At 37.6% G+C, this 15758-nt stretch overlaps 2 protein-coding genes across 3 annotated transcripts in view; one reads left to right on the plus strand and one right to left on the minus strand.

Moving 5' to 3' along the window:
• LOC140729602 (uncharacterized) overlaps positions 1-15758 on the plus strand; it is a 48444-nt gene that overhangs the window by 24708 nt on the left and 7978 nt on the right. The gene's annotated exons all lie outside the window — the stretch shown is intronic.
• tmem9b (TMEM9 domain family, member B) overlaps positions 1-15758 on the minus strand; it is a 30163-nt gene that overhangs the window by 3307 nt on the left and 11098 nt on the right. The window lies entirely within an intron of this gene.

Below are 15758 nucleotides of genomic sequence, written 5' to 3' on the forward strand. Positions count from 1 at the left end.
ATGCTAGAATTACACAACAGGTCAGATATCACCTGTCAAGAAAAATAGCTGGGTTAATGTTTCAGGTCAATGATCTTTCATTATTTTGTCTCTCATCTCTATCTAAGTGCATTCTGTTTTTATTTTTATCAATATCTGGCCCAATTTTTCTATTGCCATTTGATAATTCTAGCAAATACATTTACTCCAGCTCTCCTATTATCCTACTAGGTTTTGAAATTGTAATTCAAAACCTCACTGTTGCTGGTCCACTCTTCAACCTAATTGTCCCATTTGGACTTGAGAGTTGAAGACATAAACCAACCACACCACTTTTAGAATTGAATATCAGAGTGAATTATAAATTTAATGGAAAATCACTTATAATTACAGTGATGTAGTTAGTAATACCTCAAATCTCAAACTTTCCAGTTTAGAACACAATTGAGTATAATTATGGTAGCAAAATGGATCACCATACACGAACCATCACAGCATTAAATGACCAATGACCAAAAAGTCAAAAATATTAGATCTGAAACCATTAAAGGACAGAAAATTATGACTTCAAGCTGACGCAGATCTATAAAACAGAACCATAATCATTTTCCAACTAGATAATAAATATTATTTGGAGAGAATGTCCACAAAGTCTCAATTAACAGTGACTTTTACACCATCAGATACATGAATCCCTTTGACTCAAAAGGAATAAAAAAAAAACAAATTATCCAAATAAAAGATCTCGTACTGCAGCTAGTGTTCTGAAGATGTACTTTCTTCTCATGGTTTAATAAATAAATGAGTTCAATAAAATCATCAAATTATACTTTTGCAATTATAACCAGCCTTTGTTAATTGATTTATGTATTATTCCACACAATGTCTGTATAATAATTTCATACATTTGTCATAAGAGAATGATCATCCTGATTTATGATTTTTGTGAAGAGCTGTATATGGAATTCTCTTTGACAGTAACATGTTGTGAAAGCAAAACTGAATTTCAGTTAGAATTCCTGATGCCATCTATTGAATCAAAGGTGGATCTTTATAATCAGCTCCCACAACCCATCACAAGCAAATAAAAACACATTTTAATTATTATCTGATTGCTAGAGCTGCAATCGTATCATTAAATCCTTCTATATTGGACATCTGTTGCTCTATTTATTAATCCAGCAATCAACCGTTACAAGCATGTCTTTCCTATAAGTCACAGAGCATGCAGAATTGGTATACATGAGACCAAAGACTACAAACAGACCCATGTTAAGTTGATACTAAGCAGAATAGGTGAAGTGCACAATGTTAAATAATAAACAGAGTTGCTGGACAGACAGTGAATCGGAAAAAAAGCGACCCCTAAACATTCTGTTGAAAATGCAAAACAGTACTGAAGAATACAGCTGTATTTTTAACCGACAAATGCTCTAATTACTCACATTAATCTTCATTCTTAGACGAACACCTGCAAGTCTGCATTGGTTTTCTCAGTAAATAAAATGTAAACCAGATAAATTCTACAAACACAAATAAAAGTGAAGAACTTTCTCCAGAACATAATGTTCCAATGCCTCCAAAGTTCTATTAGCCTGCAGTTCTGGGATAAGGGCCTCTTGCATCTGAGCCAAGATGCTTGGAAATGGCTTGGGGCAGCAGAGGTTCTGTTGGACGGTTGAGTTTCCACAGTAAAACTGTCAAGATACGGTGAAATTTGCTTTTACAATTCAAATGCTTGTTGGCACTTCATAAGAACACTGAGGCAACACGTTTTACCTGTTTTGCTTGTGAATTTGCTATTTGCAAATGTCAATAACTACTTCAGTAACAAGTAAATTCACCCAAGGTCACAATCCTCTCAAACAGAAGCTGTCCATGATTTACATTTAAAGCATGATTACCTGTCCATTACCCAAAACCTCTAGAAGATTTAAAAATAGCAAAGTAACATTATTTGCTTCATAATGTATTCCACTAGTAATCAGACATAAAACAAGCAAAGTTAAACAGGTCAAAATTCTAACCATGGTTCTGAAAGAATTCAGCAATGTAGAACAATTTTGCAATTAAGAGTTACCCTTTTTTAAAAAATAAGAGAGCGAAGTCAATTCCTTGGGCTTTCAAAGCATATTCTGAATAGACCCTGGGGCAATACTATAGAAATAGAATACCAGAGACATCAATCAACAAAAATGACCACCAACATTTTAGAGCAGAGGGGTTATATCACAAGGATCAAGAAATCTCTAAAGTTGATTCTTGTCCTAAGTTTGGCAAGGATAGCAGTACATAAGGCCTCAGAACGCAAAATTTGGAGTTCAGGTTTAAATGTTTTCTGTTCTAATTGCTATCCAACACTCTGCTATCATAGAGTGCATGTTTAATTAATTGAACTCATCCTACCAATATGTAATCTGATTTAAGGGAAAAAGTAACATTTCTTATTTGATCCTTTTTCACTGGGATAATAAAACTGATGCCTCAAAACAAAAATCAGAGTACATCACTTTATATGAAAGCAAACCAGAACATAAATAAAAATCACTTCCAAAAGAACTAAGAAACACTCAAAACTATCAATATCAGTAAATCTGTGAGGAGACAGAAAAGGTAATGGCCCAGATTTTGTTGAGAGGCTCGTCACCTACTCTCAAATTTGGTAAATACAATTATCTTGCACTTCACTCATAGGAACATGTGAGCTGAAAGTTTCTTGGACTCACTTGACATAGCCCTTGTGGAATGTACTTTTAGGTAATGGGGTAAGTCTAGAGGTATTCCATATATGGTTATATGGTATTCATTAAACTGATGAGAAAACCTGTTAAGCAGTAAAACCACTCCCCTAGTTTTGTCATTTGTCAAAAATTGTCAAATTCTTTCAACAGTTCTCAATTATCCAGCCATTCAAAAAATTTTAAAACTACAAGACAATAAAGAATTAATTTTTTTAAAAAAGCACAAAAAAATAAAGACAAGCTTTATATTTACCCTATTTTCTTCATAGTCATAAAAAAATCATTCAACTGAGAGGCTCTAAGAGACTACTAGACAGGTATATGGGGGAATTTAAGGTGAGGGGTTATATGGGAGGCAGGGTTTAAGGGTCAGCACAACATTGTGGGCCAAAGGGCCTGTACTGTACTGTTCTATGCTCATGAATTCTGTGCTAGTTCTAATCAGTGTGAAAGCTAGGGAATTCCAGCAAGTTTGTTCTCTGACTTAGATCGCACCTGGAGTCAAGTATCTCAGCAGGTTCAGGACTCTGCATTCCAATGTACATATTGGATGAAAACGTCAGTGGCTGATGAGTAAGTCTGCAGGTGATACAAACATTCAGGGAGTTGTGAATAGTGAGGAAAGTTACAACAGGATTTAGTGCAATTGGAAAATTGGGCTGAGAAATGATAGATGGAGTATAATCCAGACAATTGTAAGGTGCCTCATCAATGGAAGACAAGACAGAAAGAAAGAGCAAATGGCAGGACCCTTTGGAGCAGTGGTGCAAGTGGCAGTACATGAATAGGCCGGTAAGGCATATGACATGCTTGCCTCCATTGGTTAGGGCATTGAATATAAAAGCCAGGAAGTTATGTGGCAGCTATACAAACCTTTGGTTAAGCAGTATTTAGAGCAGGGGTTTCCAACCTTTTTTATGCAATGGCCCAACACTCTTAAGCAAGGGGTCCATGGACTCCAGGTTGGGAAGCCCCGATTTACAGTATTGTATCCAATTCTGGACACCTCGCTATAGGAAGGATATGGTGGCATTAGAAATGATGTAGAAAAGATTCATCAGGATGTTCCCTGATTTAGAGGTGCATTAGATAAGGAGAGGTTGGATAAACTTGGATTGTCTTCTCTAGGGTGTCAGAGCCTGAGGGCTGACCTCTTATGAGAGGCATAGATGGGGTAAATAGATAGTCTTCCCCCCCCCCAGGTTGAAATGTCAAATACTAGGACATAGGTTTAAGTTTTAATACACACAAAGTAGTAGTAGATGCCTGGACTGCCCTGCCAGGAACAACAACAGAAACAAACATGATAGTGATGTTTAATCGCCATTTAGACAGGCACAAGAACAGAGGAAGAAAAGAAGGATACATGCCATGTTCAGGCAGCAGAGCTTTGTTTAATTGGCATCAAGATCAGCGCAGACATGGTGAGCTGAAGGACCTCATCTTTTGTTGTACTTTTCTATGTTTTATATATCTAAATGCCAAGCATTTGTCAGCAGTTTGCCAGAGGACTGTAAATAAAACCCCACCAATCGTCTCTTCTTTTACATAATCTGTTGAATTCTTCCTTTGTTTCAGATTTACAGTAATTATGGGATAATACTTTCTAATCCATTTCCCCCATAAATTCTTTTTATAAGTGCACATACCCTGGAATGATGCAAGGGCAGTTTCTTTAAACTACACGCCATCATCATCCCAATGAAAATGGTCACAATCAAACTCTACGTTGTAATTTCAAAGTAAATCAGAATGTAGGTTCCTTAATGTTGTCATAGCCAGGGAAGGTAGTGGGGATATGCTCTCACTACTTATTAAATGCTTTCAATGGTGTGCATCTCAGTCTAGATGGCAGGTCATCTAGACATGGAAAACTTTAATCTCAAACCTCCTCTGCTTTGTGACTATATCCACTCATGAGGAAAATGTCTGCAGTAAATCTGGAGGGAAAATCTGGAGCTTAAATACCTAAGGCAGTCCTACGTTGAGTTCAACACTGACTGCCAACTCCTGCAACACCAATAGTGCCAAACTGCATTGGTCTCTGCTGTTCCTCTGGATTCACCAGCTGCATGGAGAGGGGTAGCCTGATGCATGGGCAACAGCTTGCTCTCCATACTGTACTACAACAAAGACACAATATCCATAGTCGACCCCAACCAATAAAGGGCTTCACATTAAGTAAAATTTCAAATGCAGAGATCAAAAGGTAATTTTGTGATCCCAGTACTTTAAGTGCAATGAAATATCCTATGTTTACAAAGTATTGGTCAAAAAATAATTTCTCACATACTTATCAATTCCCAGCCTTGAACTTTCATCATAATTGAATCTGACTTGAGTTTTCAGAATGACACTCTTTTCACATGCAGGATTAAATGAAAGACAAAAGAGTTCTATCCAAAATTAATTGTGAACTTTCTACACAATTAATTGTGATCTTTCTGCACAAAGACTAGCAGCCTTTATTCAGCACTTTACATTTTTCGTCAACCATGTATCATGACCAGTCTCAGTAGCTGAGTTAGTGTTACTAGTATGGCCACCTTTGATCGTCTCCTGCAGCTTCACTTCAATACAGCATTTGCAGTATGGTATCATTTGGATTTTTTGTGTTATGAAAACATTGCTTTGCAGCAGATGTCTTATACTATACACACAGGTGGATAAAGTGGTGGTCAGTAACCAAAGATGATACCTCTGTGCTGTACAAAACAAATGGAAAGTTCAATGCCGAATAGAAAATAGAACATATTTATACATTAAAAGCAATAAATAGCATAAATATTTTCAAAGTACTGTATTGTAACCCTGTGCACCTGTTTAGTAGAGTTGCAGTGTTATTCCTGAGTAATCGGCGTTTCCTCATATGACTCGAACAATTGCAATTTATTTTCTCCTTTTATTACCACCTCGTAAAGAGAATGATTTTTATTAACACATTGCCCTACAGTGTTAAATAATGATTGCTGTCAAAACACTTAAGCATGAAGGGTATCTCTTGTGAGCCAAATCCTGCAGGGGTAACTGCATGCAATATCTGCTGACCTGGTCCAGACTGGATAACTACAGGTTTCTAAGCACACCACCACGACCCTGGCCTCTGAAAATCAGGGGTCATAATTAAAACAACAGTTTCCACATTTTGCAGAATGCAGAATCATGCTAAGCACTTGGGAAAATTAAGTTACCAAGTCCTAGCCAACAGTAAGCATCTAAAAAACTTAATTGATTAACAGAAATTAAATTTGGTTAGATTAAGTTTTACAACCATGCAACCTGACAATTGTAATCAAGATTAATACGAATTTGGCCAATTTTGTTTGCCACAAAAACTCCAAGAGAAATTGTGCTACAGTATGAGTGGGAAAGTCAAAGTAAAAAAAAAAGTAAAAGCTCATGAGATCCAAGAGAGTGGGACAAACTGAACCCAGAACTGGTTCAGTTGCAAGAAAAAAACTGTTAATAGTAAATGGGCGTTTCTGTGACTGGAAGGGTGTAATGAGGTATACGCCATAGGCATCAGCTTTATGTAATATATTAATGATCTTGACCTAGAGTTTGAATGCAAGATAGGAGTCTTTTCTTGCTACTGTGTACGAAAACCTGAGATTGCAGGATGGTCTGCAGATCAACTGGGTACAACAAATAGCAAATGGATTTAATCTGGAGAAATGTAAAGAATACCTTCAGGGAGGTTACAGAAGCATGGTAATATACAATAAACAGTAGAACATTCAGTGATATTAGGGAATAAGGGAATCTTGAAGTCCATGTCCTGAAAGATAGTATAAAAATTAACAAGGTGTTTAAATTGGTAAATGTGATGCTTTCCTTTAGTATCTGAAATGAAGAGAAGAGTACTACGATTGTACACACCACCAGATATGCTACAACTTGAGTACTGCATACAGTTCTGATCATCACATCACAGAAAAATATACCAGAGAGGTCACTAAGGAGATCTAATAAGATTGGAAAATAGCACTGAAAACAGTGGTATTTATAACAAAGAAAAACTGGCTTAAGAATTTAAGAGGTCAAGAGAAGACAATACAAGCGTATAAATTTATGAGGAAGACAGATGGTGTAAAAGGAAAGAACTATTTCCCTTAGGGCAAAACAATAATCAGCGGGCAAAGATTAAAGGCTATTGTTAGAAGGATTAGAGCAAAGCAGGTGAAAAGTATTTTACTCAGAGGGTGGTAGGAGTCTAAAACTCTGCTTCAGAGTGGTAGAGGCAGAACCCTCATCAAGTTCAGAAAATACTTTAAAAAATCACTTCAAGGGTTATGGACCTTATGCTGAAGGCATGATTAGGTTGGGTAGCAGTTTTGCCAATTGGCAGAAACACATTAGGCCAAATTACCTATTCCTGTCTTGTACAATTCTTCCTTTTGTTACAAGTTTTGGGTTAATATTTTCCACCAAAACTGATCTATCAACATTTCTCATTGTATTTCAATTGTGAACACACAATTGCAGGTTTATGCACTAGGTGGTGCAAGGAATGATCTTTGGAATTGTAAATAGCCTGGATTTTCCACACATCGGTATACTACCCGCTTTCTAACTTAGGAGGATCTCTGGACAGAGCCTTCCACTCAGAAGCTGGTTCATGACTAATAAGCAAAGTTCTTACAGCCCATCTCCTGGCTTACCAGCTGAAAAGAGGGTTTCAGAAAGTTGAGTGTTTGTAAATGTCTCTGATTGACTGAGTAATTTTTAAAGTGGCTGAGCACTATCATACCTAGTATTAAGCAGTGACCTCTTGATGAGCCACCAGGCGACTCCCATTCATCGTTCAGCAGGTCTCCAGCTTTCACATCCGCTCATTGAATCACGGTAGTGGTCACTCACCAAGATACAGTATCTGACCTTCCCCTCTGCTGATGTACAATAAACACAGAGGCAGTGCACTGACCCACTGAAGAGAGGGAGTAGATGCACAGTATATCCACACCCTTGGCTTAAGCCAATCTGATTTACTGAACTTCAGTAAAAGGTCAAGGACAGATAAGTGATTTACTAATTTATAATTAACTTTATCAAAGTACATTTATTATCAAGATTGTATAAATTATACAAGCTTAAGATTCATCTAACTTACATACAGAATACTCCGGCTAAAACGGTGGTACAGTCCGACATCTGTGATAAAGATATCTGATTCTATCACTCTTTTAGGCAGTGTATTCTGGACCTCCTGTCACCCTCTAGATAAAAAAAAATCCTTTAACCATTTCAAGTTATTCTCATACAGGTATGCCACTATCACTGATTCCATCACTAATTTTAATAGGACACACCACAGCAATTGCACTCTGAATTTTCAAAGCTTATATTAAATTTTCTATTTATGTCCTGATGTTCTGGAATTTTGAACCACTAAAACAAGTTGTTTCCATTAGAAAGTGGAACAGGTTAAAAACAACTTTTGTTAGAAATGGCAGAGAGAAAACAAATCCCATTTGCTGTTCTGACGGAGGTTCAAACTAAAACACTTTGTTCATTTTTCCATAGATACCATCTAACCTCCTAAGTGTTTCTAGCATTTTCTGTATTTATTTCAGATTTCCAGCATCTGTAAAATTTTGATCTTTAGTTTGTTTCCATTGTTCTGTACACCTCTATCTGTCACCCAACAAACCCAAAGGAAAGGCACATCCAGTTAGAGTGTGGATTCCTACAGCAGCCCTCGAACTATTTTCAAAGATTAAACAGACACAAAAAGAGTACTATGAAGTCATATTATTCCATCTTACAGCAATGAGGTTCCAAAACAATAATCAACAGTACCGAAAATTGTACTTGTTGCTTCCACATTACTGTGATAAACCTATCACACAACTTGCATGTCTACTATTCTCTACACACTTCCCTCCTCCATAACTTTAGTATGTTGGAGAGCACCAAAGCATCTGAGGAAACCCACAAAATCTCTGGGAGAATGTGGAAACTCACACATATAGCACCTCAGTTTAGGAATGAACCTGGTGACGCAAGACACAAGCTGTAATAAATGAATACATAAGTTTTAATGTAATATTGAAAGTATCACTACTCTGTTTCATTGATTGGAAGGAGACAGCAGCAGGGATGACTGCAGAGCAGCAATAGCTGGGGTTTCTGGGAGCAATTCAGAAGGTACAGGATAGATACATCCCAAAGAAATACCCTAAAAGCAGGATGATGCAACCATGACTGACAACAGAAGTCAAAGGCAACATAAAAGCAAAAGAGAAGGCTTATAATACAGCAAAATTTAGTGGAAAGTTAGAGGATCGGGAAAAGTTTAAAAATCCACAGAAGACAACTAAACAACCATGGGGAGCAGGGGAAAGACGAAATAGAGGATATCAAAGGTTTTTTCAGATTTATAAAGAGTAAAAGAGAGGCAAGAGTAGATACTGGTCCACTGGAAAGGTAGTAATGGGGACAAATTTAGTAAGCATTTTGCATCAGTCCGCAATGTGGAAGACACTAGCAGTATGCCGGAGGTTCAACAGTCTTGATGGTAATCATTAGCATTCACTTACTCCAACAAAAGTCATTTATGAACTTGTGTGCACCAGCTGTGGGTCCAGTTCTTGAGCGACAGATTGTAGTTACAATCAAGCAGCTAAACATTGTCTCACTGGGATTACTCAGAACTCTGACATTAAACCAGGTCAGACCCATCAAGACTTTTACAGAACCTAATTCAAAGACAGTGAAGTCAAGCCACTGAATTCAAATATACACAGTGCAGATACCTATTCCAGGTACTGATCTAATTTCTGTTCAATTAATCATGAAATCATAACTATGCCACTTTCTCAGTCTATCATCATAACTTTTATCTTAGCCTTATACATAAACAATGACTGAAATGTCAGAGCCCTCCAAAAATTCACAACAGTGAAGAAAGTGCATCTCACATCAGTCCTGAGACCTTGGTTTCTAGCTACAGAATCTCACTGGGAAAACTCTCTTGTGACCTGTCCTACAGTGACCTCAGAATTCTATTAAAGTATTCTAGTTTCATGCTTCTAAACTCCAGAGAAGTGCAAGTCTTCTTCACTTGAACCTTTATCATTTCAGCTCTTTATCCTTCATATAATAGTAATGAACTCTGCTGTCCAGGCAAATACATTTTCTTTGATACGGAAATTAAAGTCAGCCTGTCCATATATTTTTATAAGAGTTTTTAATCATTCCTTTTCCCCTTTGAAAGCTGGCCTTCTTAAATCCTCTTCTCTAATAAAACACATGCTTTGTACAGGGTAGTGTGAATTAATCTAATGAAATTTGAAGTATGTGACATACAACAGGATAACTTACAGTGTCACACATCCAGAAGCTGTCTTTGGATACTATGGGCAATACTGCCAACTCCCAGGCAGTATGCCCATATCTCTTGTCCAAGATGTATTAAAATTATTTTCTGCAACAGCTTAATGAATTTATAAAGTTCCCTTGAATGAATTTACATTATTCGCAGATCATTTGATCCTTCTGCTCTGAGGGAAATTTAATTCTATTAGGTAAATGTTTGAATTTATGCAAATTAAACTGATCTATTTTATTTGGCTTTCATAATTAATTTACTTTTGTTGTCTAATATTTCTTACTATTGTACAAAAAAAAGATTTAGATCTAAAACTCAAAAAATACCATTTCCCAACAGTAAGACTGGATTGCAAGAAAGAGAATATGAGGAAATATAAGGAAGGTGCAGATGAACCATACCCCTCTGCGAATAAATGGCTTCGCCACAGAGAGAGTTAAGTGCACCAAGTTCCTGGGAGCTCACATCGTGGATGACCTCACCTGGTCCCTTAATATCACCTCCCTGAACAAGCGCCTCCACTTCCCAAGAAGATTGAGGCAAGCAAGGCCGCCCCAATCTTAACTGTGTGTTACAGGAGCACCATTGAGAGCATCCTGACAAGTTGCATCTTCATCTGATATGGGAGCAGTCGAGCATTGGACCAGAAGTCTCTACAAAGGACTGTGAGAACAGCTGAGAGAATCATAGGGGTGTCCCTACCATCTATCGGGGACATTTATCAGGAGTGCTGCCTATGCAGTGCCCTTAGTATTATTAAAGATCCCACCCATCCATCCAGCATCCTACTCTCTACCAAGGATGGGCGGGATGAGAAACAATTTCTTCCCCCAGGCCATTAGGCTTCTGATCTCCATGCTGCATCATATGAATTGTCGCTGGTTATTCTGTTCCAGTACAATATTTAATATGAATACACCTTAGTATGTGATTCGTCTGCAGGTTTTATCCTTACCTTCTTAAGTTATCGTGTGTTATGTGTACTGCTATGCTTTACAACCTGGTTCGGAGATGCGCCTCGTTTCTATATAACATTATATGGTTATATTTAGTAGTCTGTAACTCTATCATATATGTATACACAGTTGCAAGAAAAAAATTGCGATCCCTTTGCAATTACCTGGTTTTCTGCATTAATTACTCATAAAATGTGGTCTGATATTCATCAAGTCACAATAATAGACAAACACAATCTGCCTAATCTAATAACATACAAACAATTGTACTTCTCATCAATACTGAGTACACTAAACAATCACAGTCTAGGTTCAAAAAAGTATGTGTACCTCTGGGATAATGCTTTCTACAAAAGCTATTTGGAATCAGGTGTTTCAATGAATGAGATGAGATTGGAGGGTGTGGGTTATAGAGGTACTTTGCCCTATAAAAAAGACACAAAGTCAGGTTACTGATAGAGCCTGCTTTTCTCAAGAAAGATCCATTCATGTGCACCATACATTTTTCAAAACAACTTTCAAAGGACCTGAGAAGAATTGTTGAGATGCATGAAGCTGGAAAAGGCTACAAAGCATTTCTAAAGACCTGAGTGTTCATCAGTCCAGTCAGAGAGCTTGTCTACAAATGGAAGAAATTCAGTACTGTTGTTACTCTTCAAAGGAGTAGGTGTCCTGCAAAGATCACACTAAGAACACAATGTGCAATGCTGAAGGAGGTGAAAAAGAACCCAAGGGTAACAGCAAAAGACCTGCAGAAATCTCCAGAACTTGCTAAATTCTCTGTTCATCTGTCCACTATAAGAAAAACTCTGAACAAGAATGGTGTTCATGGAAGGACACCACGGAGGAAACCACTGCTCTTCAAAGAAAAACACTGCTGCACATCTCAAGTTTGCAAAAGATCACCTGGATGTTCCACAAAGCTTCTGAGGCAATGTTCTGTGGACAGATGAGACAACAAGTTGAACTTTTTGGCAGAAATGCACACTGCTATGTTTGGAAGAAAAAGGGCACTGCAACACCAACACCTCATCCCAATTGTGAAGCACGGTGGAGGGAGCATCATGGTTTGGGGCTGCTTTGCTGCCTCAGGGCCTAGACAGCTTGCAATCATTGAGGGATCACTGAATTCAAAATTGTATCAAGACATTTTACAGGAGAATGTCAAGGTAGCGGTCCATCACCTGAAGCTCAGTAGAAGTTGGATGATGCAACAAGAGAATGATCCAAAACACAAGTGTAAATCAACAACAGAATGGTTTATAAATAAGAAAATTTATGTTTTGGAATGGCCAAATCAAAGTCCAGATCTTAACCCACTTGAGATGCTGTGGCATGACCTGAAGAGGGCTGTTCATGCAAGGTATCCCAAACATATTGATGAATTGAAACAGTTTTGTATGGAAGAATGGTCTAAAATTCCTCCTTGCCGTTGTGCAAATCTGATCAGCAGCTACAGAGAAACGTTTGGTGGAGATTATTGTGCTAAAGGTTCTACCAGTTATTAAATACAAGGGTTTACATACGTTTTCCAGGCTAGTCTGTGAATGATTAAACAATGTGTTCAAGGGGGATAATAGAGGAAGGTTTTTTACTCAGAGTGGTTGGTGCATGGAATGCACTGCCTGAGTCTGTGGTGGAGGCAGATACACTAGTGAAATTTAAGAGACTACTAGACAGGTATATGGAGGAATTTAAGGTGGGGGAGATATATGGGAGGTGGGGTTACATGGTTGGCACAACATTGTGGGCCAAAGGGCCTGTACTGTGCTGTACTATTCTATGTATCTATATAAAGACATGAAAAGTACAATTGTTTGTGTGTTATTAGTTTAGGCAGATAGTGTTTGTCTATTATTGTGACTTAGATGAATATCAGACCACATTTTATCAGTAATTAATGCAGAAAACCAGGTAGTTGCAAAAGGTTCACAAACTTTTTATTGCAACTATAGTTAAATGACAATACGCTTGACTTAACTTCCTGGTGACATAACTGCTATAGCCATTGTTGAACTGTAGAAACTGAAAATTATATTACACGCACAAGTTTTCTTTATTGAACTTAAAGGGCTTATTAAGTTATTATGTTGATATTTAATAAATTTAGACATTCTGGAAGTTCGCTAATGAACAAATATGGGGGTGGGGGGAAGACCTATATTTTTTAAAAATTGCTTTAAAGAATTAGGTGGTGTTGAAGTTATTTTAAAATACTGGGAAGGAATAAGCAGGTAAAGTAAAAGCTCGGTCTTCCTCATTTTTCAGGTCTTCAACAATTTACGTTATAAAATCAATGAGGATCATCACTGATATATCAAGAGCAAGACAATTACAAAGCTGGCTGCTTGTTGGCCTTTTACAAATGGCTGATTTTTTCCCCAATTTAATTCTCAAATTTCATTATTTCATTATAATTTTTCAATTCTGCCCCGTGGGTGGCTTTGACTTTACAAAAGTTAACTACTATAAAACTAATTTAAACAGGAATTGCTGACGTATAGTCAATATCATTTCCAAAAATGGCTCTTAACTGAACCTTGATATGAGTGTAAACTATTAGCAGCACTTACTACTAATCGCAATATTGTAATTAATGATGTATTGTACTGGCATATTTTAGAATGACTATAAATATAGACTTACAAAAATAGTTAAAACTTCCAGCTTAGCATTCCAATATTAATAACAATAATAATAATGATTGGATTTAGATAATTTTTACATTTTAATATGCAAGCAAACAGCTACATTTCACAAACAACATGGGAGTAGAACTTGGGGGAGGGAGTTTGGGGGAGAGGGGCCCCCCATGGAGCGGGGGGGGGAAGAGGGGAAAGGGTATCAGTGGAGCCGGGGGGCAAGGGGGCACGTGAGCAGTGGGAGGGGGTGGGGGAGGAAGAGGAGAGGGAAGGGGGTGAGAAAGAGGAGATAAGGGATGAGGGGGCAAAAAGAGAGATGGGGAGAAAGATGGGAAGGGGCGAATGGGGGAAGAGCACAAACCTGAGAGAAGCTGACATGGAGATCAGAAAAACTGGAAATAGACTAGGCAGAGCCCCAGGATTAACTCTGAGTCCAAGAGCAACCTTTGCCTCCAACCACACAACTACTTGAGGAGCTGTGCTGTTATTCTGTTGACCCCTAGGTCGAGGCCAGTGAACACATGCATTATTTTCTTTTTGCCACAAATTTCAGGAATGTGAGTTTTACTGAGATTCTAAAAAATCTCAAAGATCTTGAGAAAAATGATCCAACCCACTGCCAAAGGCTTGGTGTAGTGGGGTTTTGCACTATCACAACATAAGGCACTAGTTAAATAACAACTTTTAAATTAACGAGCTTTGATTTCATCAAGAAGTTAAGCACATTTCATTATTCTTCGGCCATAACATCAATGGACAGCACCTGAATTCCAACATTCAAAGATGACAGTTAAATCAAGCTCCCCACAACTTCTCTTGCAATTATCATTGGTTGTTTGATGTCCACTCTTGAAAAAGCCACAATATCCTTCAGTTAAACATGGGGAAGACCAAAGACATCTTCCTTAGCCCCTCCAATAAACATCATTCAGAGCTCCTGTTGATGTCATCCTCTTCTGACGATATTGTCACAGGCTACATTTGACTGCTCATAATCTGAACATACTAATCTCAAATTGAACTTCCAATATATTACCTTCTGTAATACAACCACTCATCATCCATGCATTTGTTAACTTGAGTTCCTCTCTGTTCCTTGTATGGCACATCGGTTGGCAACCTTGCCATTTCTTTGGCGTTCATTTTTCCAAGACCAAGTTGCTGGCTCAATGCTCTACTCAATGCAGATGGAAAGCACGCAAAGAGCCAGCCAGATTCGAACCCCAGCCCACTTGCTTCAAAGGTGTGGATGCTACTGCACCACCGGCTGCTTATTTGTTATCTTCATATACCATTATTACAATGCTCAGCTCTCCTCAAGCTATGCTTCTTTCAGTAAAGCAAGCATCACACTGGTTTTACATTAAAATAAAATCTATTAAGTGAAATAATTAGCATTTGTTTTGTACAGACATCATACAACTGTAAGAATTTCTGCAAAATGAGCTAAGAGACTGAAAACCTCCCACTCTAAATCTTTAAGGAAAACCATAAAAAGAATTCACACATCATATTAATTCTCTTTTGAGGTCTAACATGTACATATCTTGGAGAATACTTTAACACCAGGAGCTGTGTCATGTACCAACTGTTGTATAAATATATTTCTATGTCATTTAACTGTAAATTGCTATAATTGGCAAAACATTGCCGATAGAAATGTTCTTTGGGAACAAACTCAAAAATACAATCAAGCACAGCTTCTTAAAGGGAAATTGTGAAAAGATGAGTCCTGTGTAACAAGTTGTAAATTTGGGACTTCTCAGAGCATCATTTTTCCACTGAGGTGAAAGACATAAAATTGGATCAGTTTTCTTTTTTTTGCAGTAGTTATTTAACCAAAAAATGTAAAATTGTGCATTGAGAGCACCATACAATTTGAAATGCTTGATCCAATGTAAAGCTTGGAATAAATTTTCTTCAGGTGAAACTAAACTCTATCCAATGACATATAGAGTTGGATCGACCCCAAATTTAGACAGCAAGAACTATTAAAGAGAATTTTCAGCCCATCAAGTCTGCACCAGTAACTTAAGAGTATTTCAGTTAGTTTCACTCCTCATCTTGCCCCATATATCTGTACTTATCATGCTCTTCCAACATTTAATCC

Source organism: Hemitrygon akajei, chromosome 6 (genome assembly GCF_048418815.1).
Source record: "Hemitrygon akajei chromosome 6, sHemAka1.3, whole genome shotgun sequence".
NCBI lineage: Eukaryota > Metazoa > Chordata > Chondrichthyes > Myliobatiformes > Dasyatidae > Hemitrygon > Hemitrygon akajei.